Genomic DNA, 14,142 nt, shown 5'->3' with positions numbered 1-14,142 from the left:
CCCCCTATCCCCCCCCCCCCAAGCTGCCTCACCTCCCCCCTGCGCCCTGCTGTCTCCTCTGCTGTGAGGCAGCACACTCCTCCTTCTTCACAGCTACAGATCTTTTACCTCGAAGCCAGAATACCTTCCTTTGGCTGATGTGCCCAACGTTTCTCAGGCTGCAGTGATACGGTGGATAGTGGTTTGATGGAGTCATGGGTCAGAATGGCCAATGCCAGGAGCTAGGCTGACTATTAAGAAGCAAAGGCATTAGGCAGCACCTGGGGGGCTCAGTCAGTTAAGCATCCAACTCTTTGTTTCAGCTCAGATCATGATCTCAGGGTTCGTGGGTTCAAGCCCTGTGTCCATGCACTGTAAGTGCAGAGGCTGCTTGGGATTCTCTCTTCTCTCTCTGATCTTCCCCTGCTTGTGCTATCTCTCTCTCAAAATAAACTTAGGGAAAAAAAAAAAAAGCAAAGGCATTAGATGCTGTCCATCTACCTTGATGAGGGCTCTACAGATTTCGGGAGTCATATATTTCTCTTGGCTGAAATTGTCATTTTTATTCTCTAAAACAATTCATATTTCTATGACAGGTATTCCTTCCTTCTCTCCAGTATTGTGCATATTTCCCTCCATTTTACACATGGCACTTTTCTCTTGCAAGGCATTTGAAATACTTTTATAATTATAAATATGAGATGAGTCCTCAACCTTAAGTATGCAGTTTGTCTTTCTATATCACAACCCAGCTTTTATACCAACATTCTGCAGGAATGCTAAGAGGTTGTTTGGAGGCTTATGTGGCACTAAGATATCATGGTGATCAGGCCCTGGGGTCCTCTATCGCAGCAGGAGGTGCCCAGAGACCTACAGTTCCCTGTTTAGCCCCTGTCACTCGGCCATAAAGACCCCACCTGAGATAACCCATTTTCCTGTCCTCAAAGCCCCGTCAAGTATGTTGCCACCCACTTCCCACCACAGCCAAACTGGAGACATGGGCATCATCCCGTGGCTTCTGTTCTGCAGTGCGGCAGTGGAAACTCTCCATGTCTGGGGCTCTGTCTGGCTGGACCCATTTCACAGATGTCACTTGCTTTCACTGGTCGTTTGCCGCCCTCCCTGGCCCACTCTGCGCATGGTGTTCTGGAAACAGGGCACAGGGCCCCTCTCTCAAAGACACGACAGCTTCTCTTTCTTATTACTTCCTTACTATCTCTTCTCCCCCCACTAGATTGTTTTTCTAGTCTGAGTGGGAGTTGGCATGAAACACTCCTCTTTTCTTTTGCTTTTCCTGTACATTTTACTCTAAATCCTTAAAAATTCTCCAAAGGAATTTACGCTTGTGGAGTAGAAAGGGCAGAGACTGAGCGGCTCCTTCTGCTTTGTGCCTGGCCGTGTCCCTGTGCTGAAGTGATGGATGCAGTCAAGTATTTGCCCACATGAGGCATCAAATAGGGAAAAATGCCTGGAATCTTTTTGTTTTTAAAGGAAAGCAGTAGTTAACTTCATTAAAACATTATCTGGCTATGCTTCTACTTTATAATGTTTTAATAGTTTTGATTTCTGTGCTTTTAAATTACTATTGTGATTTGGCATGTGTATGATTGCCTCTGGTGATCCCATTCGGGGCACGTGATACTGCCAGACCTCAGTTCCTTCCAGTCCGTCTGAGTGCCTACTGCCTGCTGGCTGCCAGACCTATGCCCATTACAATCCACATTTATTAATCCTCACCCTTCATGGTTTGCTGTGAGTCCTTCTAATCACACTGTTCTTCCTGTCTTAGTTTTCTTTTAAATCACTTTAAATCATGTCTCCATTTCCTACCATCAATTATTGGTTAAGCCTTGATTTGTTAAAACCTCCATCTAAAGCATTATGTTAGTCAAATGATTGGACCTCAGGTCCACGTCTCCTGTCATTAGCTGGATTTCTGCATCTGATCCCTGCCGTGATTCAAGTGAAGAATTTTCTTCCATGAGCCGTCATGGGGAAGAAGTTTGTTGTGACAAAAGAGTCTTGCCTGATTTATATAGTGAGGCACACTCACTACTTCTGGCGTCAGAGCTCTGAGCGCTTACCAGTTGATTCCTATCAGTGTTGTGTGAGATGGTAAATTCTAATCAGAGCTTTTAGGTCTCCGTTAGTCTGGCTTTCTTTTTTATAATGGATTTCTCTCATTCATGCTTTCCCTAGTCTGCATTTTTATGACCGTGATGTGCTTTGATTTACTTCATTCAGAGTACGATGCTCTGGCTTCAATTACTCCATTTAACTTTAAATAGACATTGCTACAAGTCTCACTGATACAAAGAACATCTGGTGTCAATAAAGTGCAGCGGGAGGTGCCATGTGGGAAGGAACCCAAGAACTGAACACATCTCTGGGCACATCCATCAGGACATGAGCATACGTATCATGGCGCTCTGCCACATATTAAATGCTAGCAGAGCAGAGCTTGCTCTGGGCACTCAAGTCGGGAGGGCACCATTTTGATTTTCCTTGTAGCAATGCTTGACTCACTGACCTAAAGCTCCAGACACAAAACATTCCGTTCAGTTGATAACATCTTTGAGGATGATGACTTTTGCCAAACAGGAAAGGCACAGACGGCAAGGGGACAGTTTTTTCTAGGTCTTGTACAGAGTGTTTGATGAAGGATGTTGTAAAGAAGTCAGAGTAAAGAACTCTGTTCTTCACACCCCTCCCCAGCAAGCACACCAGAACACAAAGTCCGGAAGTCTTCACAGGGAAAAGTAGTTCCTCAATGCTATTCCTGGGGCAATCCCAATGAGAAGTTTTAACAATTTCCTAAGACCAAGTCCAGATAGTAGAATGTCAAATGATTAAATAAAGAGAACCTTTTGCCTGCTCTCAGGCCCTGAAAAAATAAACTATCTTGAATTGCAAAAGTAAGGATCAAACAGAAATAACTTACCAAAGATATAATTTACATTCAGATTTTGTTCTGTATACAGAATCTCTGAATCACTCATGCACTGACCATCTGACCCCTGTGAACAAGGATGTTCCTAATCATAGGTTTTATTTTGATGATGGTAATTAAAATTATTTATGGGTTATGTACTGGGAAGCATACTTCTGCATTTCACAGTATCAAAGTATTTTGAAACTCAGGTAATCAGGCATGAGAATCAGGAACCTCACCCCACCCTACCAGACTCTCTTCATCTCCACTCTTGGGTTTTGCTCGGCACCACGGGCTGTCTTTCTCTGCCAGGGCAGCAGGTGACCAGGACCAACAGACATCATGCCCTCCCAGTTTAACAGGAGGGTGTTGCTTTTCCCCAGGGTCTGATAAGACCCTGATTGGCCCTGTTTTGTGATGTGCTCATGCTGAGTTCCATCACAGCTTCTGGAAAGGAGAAAGACAGGATGTGCCAAGAATTTAATCTGCTGGGAGAACAGGTTCTGTTCCCAGAAGAAAGATGAGGAAACACACGATGCAAAAAACAAACAAAAAAGCCAAACCAGATTGACAGTGCTTACTACCTTCCGTGACAGTTCACATTCCCATTCTGGTGAGGGGTTTAGAGAATGAATCTGAGGAAGGCATGCATTTCAGATTCAGACAGGAGACACTTCCGGTTTAGTGTCCACCCAGAGCTGAAAGGTCCTTCTAAGACAGTCGGCCGTGTCCTGCCACCAAGTGGGAACACACAGACATCTTGTCTACGATTTGGAAGAATAGCAGTAAAAAGAGAGTGTTCTCTGCAGTGCAGCTGTCGGAGGAGGTATAACTTGTTCAGCACCCCACCCAGCTCGACCTCACAGGGTGGGAAAAGATAGTGTGAAGTGAGCAAACAGGACATGACTGGGGAACCAAGCCAGAACACTTTCTTTATTGAAAGATTTCATGAAAGCTCTGGTATGGCCTGCAGAATTACCAAAGACATTTATTCAGAGAACTCTTCCTATTTTTATTCATTAGGGAAGGTAAAAGATTTGGTGAGTTCTTAATAACTTGCTTGTTCCCCCAATTTTATTATTTTAAGAGAGCAATATAATGCCAGGATTCCAATCCCAGAGCTTCTTCTGGGTCAGAAAGCCCAGTTATAAGCTCAAGAAGCCTTCTGTACCCTGTGCTAATCTTCCTGCCATCACCACCAGATCCCATAAGGAGGGTCATTGGAGTCATGTCACCTGCATAGATCCAATATGGTAGAACCAGCCTGATGAAATGGAAAGAAAGACATGCCATGAAAAACATTGCAGCATCTGCTATGTAACAAAACTTCCCATAAAAAGTCATTAAATTTCGGGGTTCAAAATCTAGTACATAAAACATCTATGTAGCTTCTCTGGAGCAGATTCTTATTATGTGTCCTCGATGTTTTTTGACATGGAAGCCGAAGGAGATGAGAACTAGAATCCGGCTCCACTGTTTCCGCATTTCCTGATTCTGCTGCAACTCCACCTCATGCCAGAGTTTCTTGGAGTCTTCTACACTGATTCTGAAAAAATGGTGTACATAGCAAAGCTCTGTAGGTTACAGGAAAGAATTTCTCAGAACAGGTGAAAATCTACTTTTCTATACCAGTGTTTCTGTGCAGACACCAGCCATTTGACTCTCTGGCTAATGAACATCGCCTTATTTTAAATCATAAAACATTACCTGGTCAGAGTATTTTTGTCGGCTATTTTCAACCTTTTTTGGCTTACCTAGTTCTGTGATTTTTAAAGCAATTGTGTTCTTAATATTGGTTAGTTGATAAAATGGGAGAATTTGGGAAAAGACGTGTTTGGTGGAGCACATTGAGGGAGGACAGCACACTCTCCCTTCAAAAGCTGAGGTCAGGAGCAGTGGATGTTTTAACAGCTGGAGAAAGGCAGAGAGTCCCCCTGTTAGAATTTTCCATCCCCTCACAGACCAGATTCATAGACACAGCACTAAGTTTTATCTACTCTAGGATAACAATTAAGTAGCTTTTGTAGAATGAATATGTTTTCAGTTTTGGGTTGCCACAACTTCTTTAACGTGCCATTGCTCATAAGTATATGTCCTTGCATGCTAGTTAATTTCTGATGTCACTAAAAGGTTTGCAGGAATTGGTGCACATTTTCACGTTAGCCACCTGTGTCCTGAAAGCTCGCGTTGCCACAGTGCAATTACGTTAGAGGTTGCACCTCGCTGGCATGAAAAGAGTGTATCATTTATAACGGGAATATCTAGAATCAAACTCCTGGTATCATTTTTTAAATCAGGCTACTTATTTCACCTCCCTGAATCTCAGGCTCCTTGTTTGCAAAGCAAGGCACCAATGGTAACATCTTTCTGCCTGTTCGTAAAGACATTGTGGTGATCAAGTGGATGCTGTCTGTTTTGAAATCTGTCAGGGAATTTTGGGCTGGGGACTAAGGCTGCAGTGATGAGAGGGAGAGCCCTGAGCACAGGGTCCTTGCAGACGAGCAGTTACAGCATTTTAGGGGACGTACATCTGAGCAAGGCTCAGAGATGCCCCAGGGGAGGTGATGACAGTAGCAGCAGCATGACAACCAGGTAAATGAAGACGGGAGATTTTTCGGATGGAGAATATGCACAGATCAGGGGGAAAAAAGAGCTTGGCATATTTTGTAAATAAAAATGAGCTCACTTTTTTTTTTTTGGAGCATTAAGTTTGGAGAACTGGGCCAGAGAATGGAAAGATAAGGAGAGAAGTAAATGGAGGCCAGATGATTTTAAACTGCATGCAGGAGTTTGGACTTCCACATGGCTGCAGTGGACAGTCCAAATAAATATTATTTTAAACGTTTTATACAGGGGATGGCATAAGCCACTTTACAAATATTGGTTATTATTGGATTTTTGTTAATTATTTTAGTAATATGCAGACAGCAGCTGTTACCTAGCTTAATCTTTGAACATTTAACTTAACAATTTGAGTTAGTGTTTTAAGAATGCTACTTACTGGGGCACCTGGCTGGCACAGTTGGTTAAGTGTCTGACTTTGGCTCAGGTCGTGATCTCATGGTTTCTGAGTTTGAGCCCTGCATCGGGCTCTGGGCTGACAGCTCAGAATATTTGTGTGTTAATGAAATGATCCAGGAAAGGGTGAGGAGGAAGGAGTGAGAGAGAAAGAATTAACTGATGCAGGAGAGAGATAAGGAGGTGGAGTGACATCTCTAAGAAAGGAGATTGGGTCTAACGCATGACTGGTGACATCAGGCAGTTTCAGTGACTCTGGGCAGTCCTTCTGTGGGTGAGTAGCAGGCAAGAAGGCAGAGTATGTGTGTCCTGATGCTGGCACACAGGTACCAGCAGGGGTAGGGACTGGTAGAAATCTCTTTATGAATGCTTATACTTTTATTTTTTTAATGTGCATTAAAAGAGAGGAAGTAGGGGAGGGCAGAGAGAGAGGGAGAGGAAAAATCTTAGGCAGATTCTTCACTGTCAGTGCAGAGGCCGATGTTGGGTTCAAACTCATGAACTGTGAGATCATGACCTGAACCGAAATCAAGAGTCAGACTCTCAGTCAACCGAGTCACCGAGGCACCCCTGAATGCTTCTACTTTACCAGGAAAATAAGCCAGGAGTTGAGACTGAGCATGGGAGAGAAGGTGTTGCAGGTTTGAGGAGACAGGAGGCTCTCGTTACCGAGGAGTCTGGGAGGGGTAATGGAACAGGGAAATAAAACATGGCTGCTGGTGTTACGAAAAGCTCACCTGGGATTTGTAGTCATTGAAATTCAAGTGTTTGGCAAGTCTGTGTTTCTCTCCAGCTGGGCAGAGTAGTGAGGTCATTGGACTTAGCTACAGATGGGGTTTTGGCAACTGAGTACAAATCTTCGAGAGATAGAGAAGGAGTTAGGTTGTATGCAAAGAAGCGATAGAATGATCCACCATGAAATTTAACATACAGGTGTAGTATCAGTAGACTTTAGGTGCCATTGTGGCAAAAGGGTCATTGGGCTTTGGGTACTAGGTAAAGGCAGTAAGCTGGACATGTAGAAAGTGGTGGTTGGAAAATAAGACACTTGAAACTGAGATTCTGGGGGAACTTGTAGTGATTGATAAAGAGACGTCAGGGGTATGGCCATGAAGGCTCACTGGAGAAGAGGCTGTGAAGGAGCTGATAGACCAGGTCTGCAGTCAGATCATCTAGGTATATATGGAAGTCAGCCAGGATTAATAATGACAGTAATGTCTGCGAGAGACGCAAGGTAGGAGCTAAGGTCTTCGAGGCATAAGGGGTGTTTCCCAGAAGCCTGTAAAAAGTCGGATCTTAATGGGAAAGAAACAAAACAAAACCAAAACACAAGCTTAGTTTGCCATTTCCAAGTACATGTGGATGCCTTAAGAAAAACTATTGTGATTTTTAATTTTTAATTTTGTCAGGAAGTTATTATGAGCTGCTACAGTGTAGGCAGAAGAAATGAAAATGTGTACAAAGGTATGTTTCTGAACAGTGATTTGATAAGGATATTTTTGAGGGGGGACTGAAAATAATTGTCCCAAAAGCACTGAAATATTGTGTTATGAATACACTCATCTTCCATTTATCACTAAAAATAAAAATTGTGGATGATCTAGTCAAATGTACTTTTCACAATGTCTGGTATATACATTGTTTTGTTTGTTTCCAAGTGTTACAGATTATCATTTATGCACTTAGTAGAATTTAGCAAAACTGAACTTACAGATTTGATATTTTTGTAAAAGATTTTTTTTAATGTTTCTTTATTTTTGAAGGAAAGAGAGAGAGTTGGGAAGGAACAGAAGGAGACAGAGAGAGAGAGAACCCCAAGCAGGCTTTGCACCGTGAGTGCGCAGTACGACCCAGGGTTCGAACTCGCAAACCGTAAGATCACAACCTGAGCCGAAATCAAGAGTTGGACTCTCAACTGACTGAGCCACCCAGGCACCCCTATATGTGCAAAAATTTCAAATCTCACATGTTCTTATTTCTTTCACATTTGAGATCTCTTCAGTTCAAAACTGGAATTCAGGATAACATACAGAAATTAAAAATTTACATTAAATTTTGTTTTCTCTTTCAGGTAACTCTGTGCTCTTGATTTATTAGTTGAATGATTTTGTCATTGCAGTATTTTATAAATTGATATGTACAGATGAGCTAGACTCAATTCAATATTTTTTTCTAAATAGACCCCTTTTACTAAAAAGAGGGCTAAAGGAAATACATGTTCTCTTCAATTGATAACCTGTTGATTATTAAATAATCAATGGCATTTTCTAAATGTCTTCAGAAAATCATGGCAAATTGAATTATTAGGTTTATAACTGTGTTAAATATTCCGTAAACATTTTATGAAAAGAAAAATAAATCCAGAATGCTATTGAAAGCTCAGGTAAAACAAATATGAAGCCAGTCTTAAAAACAAAAACAAAACCAACCCAAGTTTACTGTGAAGAAGGACATGTACTCAGTGTGGTATCTGGAAAGAGGCTGCATAATACAGTGCTGGCGAGCCTGGTCCTAGAATTGGGACTCCAGGCTCCCAGTCCTGGCCCTGGGCCTTGTTGGATTTATCTTGGGCGCATGGCTCCAGTTCTCCAGGCCTCAGCTTCTGCCGCAACACAGCAGTAAGAAAATAACCATTTTGTAGGGGCTTCAGTTAACATTAAATCCCCTATACAGAGCACTTAGGACAATTGAAGGCATTAGTAATTATATTTTATCCTACCCTCTGTCAACTTTGAGATTTCTCTCAGGTCATATCCCACACCTAGGACATACTTTTCCCTACTCTGTGTACCAAACCACTCTCTAACTCAGAAGGAGTCTAGAAAGATTAAATTAACCTATTTGAAACAGAGTAATTCCCTTAGTGATTATAGAAAGTATACATTTGTGTCCGTTTAATCCCATGTCCCTCTTCCTACACAGGGTCACCAGGGAAAAGCCTTTTGAGGACCACCAGGAAGGGGGTTCTCACCAAGAAGCCAACCACACTGGCACGGGATTCCCAGCCTTCAGAGAAATAAATGTTTGTGGTGTAAGCCCCCCAATCTATGGAAGTTCATGATACCAGCCCACGCTAAGACAATTCGGTGGTATTTTATACACCCAGTGATTGTGGTGATACACCTGTTTTGATGGGTGTGGCAATGTCAGAAATTGATACGGCTCTAGGTCCCCTTAAAGATGCTTGAATTCCTACACAGGTACTCACACTTAAGACAGGCCCTGTGCACCTCAAGTGTTCATTGCCAGAGTGTTTGCAATTGAAGGCGTAAATTCAGCATGAGAGTCGTGGACGTTGGGGGTCATCCAAGAAATCGTGACTTACAAAGCTTCAGGAGTAAACATACTCTAGAACTTTTCAACCAGTGGGAGCTGCCTTTTACTAGAATGTTAGAATTTGTGATCTCTTAGAAGAACAGCGTTATTGATATGGTAGCCAAGTTGACTAGTTAATAATGGCTTAATAACACATGGTGCCATTTACACAACACCCGAATTCAATCTGAGACAGTACGGCTGCTGGAAAGGACAGTGGCCCAGGAGTGGGACCCGGGAAGGTGCCCCCTTCACTCGGCTCTTGGATGTGATGCTTCACAGACTCGCTCCCCCCCACCCTCACCCCCTCCTGCGCGTTTGCTTATCTGCCAGACGAAGGGGTTGGAGCCTCAGAATCCTCCCTGCCCTAGTGTTCGGTGACTCTCCCTGGTTAACTGTGGACGCTAACGCTTCTGTGGCATTTGTTTTTCTCTGGTTGCCTGTCCTTATGATGACGGAGGTATTGGAGTATTTCGTGGGTTTTGTGGCCTGAACAGCTCAACCTGGTGCAGAGGCTTTGAGTATCTGCATCAGATTTGTCGTCAAATTGTATTCAGTTCATCCCTCCCTCAAACTTCATTTCCTACCTCTTTCCATGACTTCTTAGTCTGTCCTACTTTTATGAGATTGTTAAAAAACAAAACAAAACAAAACAAAACACATAAAAAAAATCCACTGTGGAGGATTTAAAGGAAATGATGAGATCGTCAGTTGCTGGGCAACTGCTCTTTAACTGTGATTCAACGTTTAATAAGATTGTTTTATCTGGTTCCAGGGTCTTCCCAGAATTTCACTGTTGCTGATTTTGTGTTCTTTTAGGGAAAAGAGGGGGGGAAAACCCAGTAAACTTAGGAGCTTTTTTTTTCCCTCTGATGTTTCCAAAATTTATACTTTTGAATTTTAAATTGGTACTTTTTATCAAAGAATATTGCAGCCTGATCAGGTCCTGTCCTTTGTTCTCTCAATAGAAAAGGGTTTTTCATGACAAACATTTCAAATAATATATATCAGTTCTCTCAGAGCAGTTCCAAAAACCAGATGTAAAACAACAATGTACTCTCTAGAGTCTATTTAAATTTGTTTCAAAGCTCAGAACCAAACCTTTTAACGCGACTCCACCATTCCTGAATTCTTGATTCATAGATTGTTTCTTAAGTGGATAGAATTTACTGTTGAGCAGTGTTTCAAGAGGGATCATGAGTGCTCCGTTTCCAGAGTTCTTTGAGTTTTATGAATACTTGCCTGCTGCCTCTATAATAACGCGGTGGCCGTATGTAATCATTGGGTCACAACCTCTTTACCTTGAAAATCCTGTGACAATTTCTCAGTTTTCTTCTCTTTTAAAATTTGCTCTGGACAAGGCTGAAGTCAGACTGAATTTTTCCTTCTGGTAGAAAAAAATCTTTCTGTTACCTTGATGTCTGTAAAACTGTTTATTAGATTGGACAGTGGAATGTCTTGATATCAATTGATCTGTATGAAATAGTCTGCTAGATGGCATTATATAACCAGCAGAATTTATTTCTCTTAAGGACAATTTCTTGAATCATATCAATGAATACTTTCTGGCTATCTATTGAGTTTCTATATTTCAGTGGTTCTAATGATCTCTGCCCTCTTGCTTGCCCATATTAGGTCCCAGAAACCTGCAAAAAACTTAATGTCACCAAGTGTTCTTCTCTGACTTGGGGTTCAGGCTTCATTCCCCATCTCTCACATAGGCTATGTTTTAAGTGAGTGACTTAAGTCTTGCTTGCCCATATTAAGATTGTCTTATTTCTAGGGGTGTCTTGGGGAGCTTAAGTGTCCGACTTCAGCTCAGGTCATAATCTCACATTTCGTGAGCTCGAGCCCTGCATCAGGCTCTGTGCTGACAGCTGGAGTCTGCTTCAGATTCTCTGTCTCTCTCTCTTTCTGTCCCTCTCCTGCTCATATTCTGTCTCTCTGTCTCTCAAAAATAAAATTAAAAAAAAATTCAAAGAAGATTATCCTATTTCTAAAAGGGCTGAAGGCAAGCCCAAGGCACTGAAGTTAAATGGTGCTCCCTCGACCTCCTGTCTTCTGATGGGGTCCCATGTTGAGGAGCTGTCTGCTGCCCCAACACCCTCAATTCCACTGCAAGGGTCAGAGGGCAGCCAACCTTCACGTCACCCTCACCCCCCAACTGTCATGGCTGTGATTCCACCAGGGCCAATATCATAGGTTTTTATCCCAGTCTATGAGGCTGTGAGAACTCAGACTCCCAGATCTCCCAGTGTATACCTCATTTTGACTACAGCAAGGGGCTACACGAGCCCATTTCTGCCCCATGTCTCACCTGCTCCCATCTACCGGGATAACTGCATTGTGTTTCCCTCACATTCATCATCAGCAAAACCTCCTCCGACCTCAGACTTGTCTCTGAACATGTGCTTCACATTAATGCACTCACGTAAACCTGGCTTTCACTTGATGATCTTTCTCTTACCACAGCTCTCTCAAGTGGTGGCTCTTTGTTTATTTGTCTGTTTGCTCATAACCCCTGAACCACAAATTTACTTAAATCATTCTTTTGGGGATATGTGTTCCGAGAGGATCCAGTGTCATTCCTAACTCCTTGTGGGAGGAACTCTCTCCTTTTTTGGCATTAGCTGACACCTTTAAAGATTTATGTTCCTGTTGTCCCTTGGGTGGCACACGTTTGCTATTGATGGGTTTGTGCACTCTGTTCCCTCGGCCAACATCAGACATCGCAAACACTGAAGCCGTACCTCTCTGGGGGACTTTGTACATAAGTGGGCAGGAACCCAAGGCCCTCACACTCCTGTGTCCATCAAAAATAGAAGCATATATGTTTTTCCAGTCTTGGGAAAACCACTCAGTATCCCTGTAATATTTTGAGTTTTGCTTTCCCCTCTCCACTCCATACTCATCAAGGTCCATGTCCTTTTCCAATAATCACACGACAGAGTCATTGTTAGCCTAGGTCAGGGGGCAAACTCAAGTGCGTGAAGAGTCTAGATAGGTGATGTCCACAATGGATGTGGTCCAGGTGACAGAATGCGTGGTGTCCCCAAGTGGAGCGGCTCACTCCACTCTCACTGACTCTTGCTTTGAATGGGAACCCCTTGATGCCAGAATTCAGCTTTTTAAACAGAGGCATATTTTTATATGAAATCCCTTGACTTAAAAAAAATAATATTTATTTGTTTTTGGAGAGACAGAGAGAGACAGAGTAAGAGTGGGGGAGGAGCAGAGAGGGAGACACAGAATCTGAAGCAGGCTCTGGTCTCTGAGCCCAATATGGGGCTTGAACCCACAAACTGGTGAGATGGTGACTTGAGCAGAGGTCAGATGCTTAAGCAATTAAGCCACCCAGGTGCCCCTGAAATCCCCTGACTTTTAAATATTGGCTTCCCTTGTTTAAAGCTCTGCATGGAGGGGCACCTGGGTGGCTTAGTCGGTTAAGCGTCCGACTTTCGCTTAGGTCATGATCTCACGGTTCCTGGGTTCGAGCCCTGTGTCGGGCTCTGTGCTGACTGCCAGCTCGGAGCCTGGAGCCTGTTTCAGAGTCTGTGTCTCCCTCTCTCTCTGACCCTCCCCTGCTCATGCTGTCTCTCTCTCTCTCCTAGAAATAAAAAAAAAAAAAAAAAAAGCTCTGCATGGAATAATCAAGCTGTTCATGGCAGACTTTTTCACTTGACTTTGGGTGTAGGCGTACCTCGGCCTCTCTCCCAAATCTTCTTTTCTTGCTCTACACGTGTGCAACCACAGTCATGCACAGTCAAGCTTCACGTTCTGTCTCCTGCTCACATCCTTGCTCACTCGGCCCACCGGAGCACCTGCTTACTGCTTCTCTTTGGTTGTCTTACAAACACTTGGTTGTAATATGTCTGAGCCTGAACTGAAGATCTTTCTCCCCAGATTGTTCTTACACCATTAAGTGGAAGCTTCATGCACTCAGTTGCATGGGAAAGGAGGGAAAGGAGATGTACGCCAGGGCCCCATCAAGATGGAAAGGAGGGGCAAAGACCTTCGCGTGAGGGAAGCATCCTCTATGTGTGATCTAAAAATCAAACAAGTACGTGGGGCGCCTGGGAGGCTCAGTCAGTTGTGCTTCTGACTCTTGATTTTGGCTCAGGTCATGATCCCAGGGCCGTGGGATGGAGACCCAAATGGGACTCAATGCTGAGTGTGGAGCCTGCTTGAGATTCTTTCTCTCTCCCTCTGCCCATTCTTCTCTCTCTCTCTCTCTCTCTCTCTCTTTCTCTCAAATAAAAGGAAATGAAATCCACTTTAAAAATGAAATGAATAAGCAAGCAAGCAAGCCAACAAATAAAAAAATCTCCCTAGAATGGAAGGATGTAAGGAGACTTCCGTGTCTGGGCCTTAACTCTGAGTGAGGGAGAGAAAAAAGCCTCTGAAAAAAACAATTGGAAGGTGACCCTTATGTGAACTTGAAGCCAGAATGCATAGCACTAATGTGGTTCCTCAAACGCCTAACATTCCGTGTGTTTCCGAGCAGCCCTGGGCTGGAAGTGTCCTCTGACAGGAGCACACAAATCCTGTCTGCAGGAGCCCCTCCTCGCCCCACCAGCAAGGGATTCGGGCACAAGGAATACACACTCACGTTTATAAAATCACCAAACTTCTAAAGAAGCAAGCTCATGTGAGTGAGGACATACGAAATAGCATAGACAGTCTCTGAAGGGACTGAATATACTGGATATGAATTTTTAAAGAAGTGATTTTAATGACTATGAAGAAATAAAAGCAGGAAAAATTCTGACTACATAAGAACATATAACAAGATGTAACAGGTTTGTAAAAGAGCCAAATATGATTTCCCGATACAAGATATATCATTGAAATTAGGATTCAATACAAGATAAAAAGAGTAAATTTAAAGATTCATCTGA

At 43.1% G+C, this 14,142-nt stretch overlaps 2 long non-coding RNA genes across 4 annotated transcripts in view; one reads left to right on the top strand and one right to left on the bottom strand.

Annotated features, from left to right (window-relative positions):
- Positions 1-7,929, top strand: part of LOC144224304 (uncharacterized) — a 41,626-nt gene extending 33,697 nt beyond the window's left edge. Inside the window, exon 3 of the long non-coding RNA XR_013333013.1 lies at positions 7,693-7,929. This is a non-coding gene — a long non-coding RNA (uncharacterized LOC144224304). The remainder of the gene's footprint in view (positions 1-7,692) is intronic.
- Positions 1-14,142, bottom strand: part of LOC144224303 (uncharacterized) — a 59,900-nt gene that overhangs the window by 29,404 nt on the left and 16,354 nt on the right. The gene's annotated exons all lie outside the window — the stretch shown is intronic.

This window comes from Crocuta crocuta, unplaced genomic scaffold (assembly GCF_008692635.1).
Source record: "Crocuta crocuta isolate KB4526 unplaced genomic scaffold, BGI_CrCroc_1.0 scaffold2, whole genome shotgun sequence".
Taxonomy (NCBI): Eukaryota; Metazoa; Chordata; class Mammalia; order Carnivora; family Hyaenidae; genus Crocuta; species Crocuta crocuta.
The sequence above is the reverse complement of the archived record's forward strand: the minus strand, read 5'-3'. Positions and strand labels throughout refer to the sequence as shown.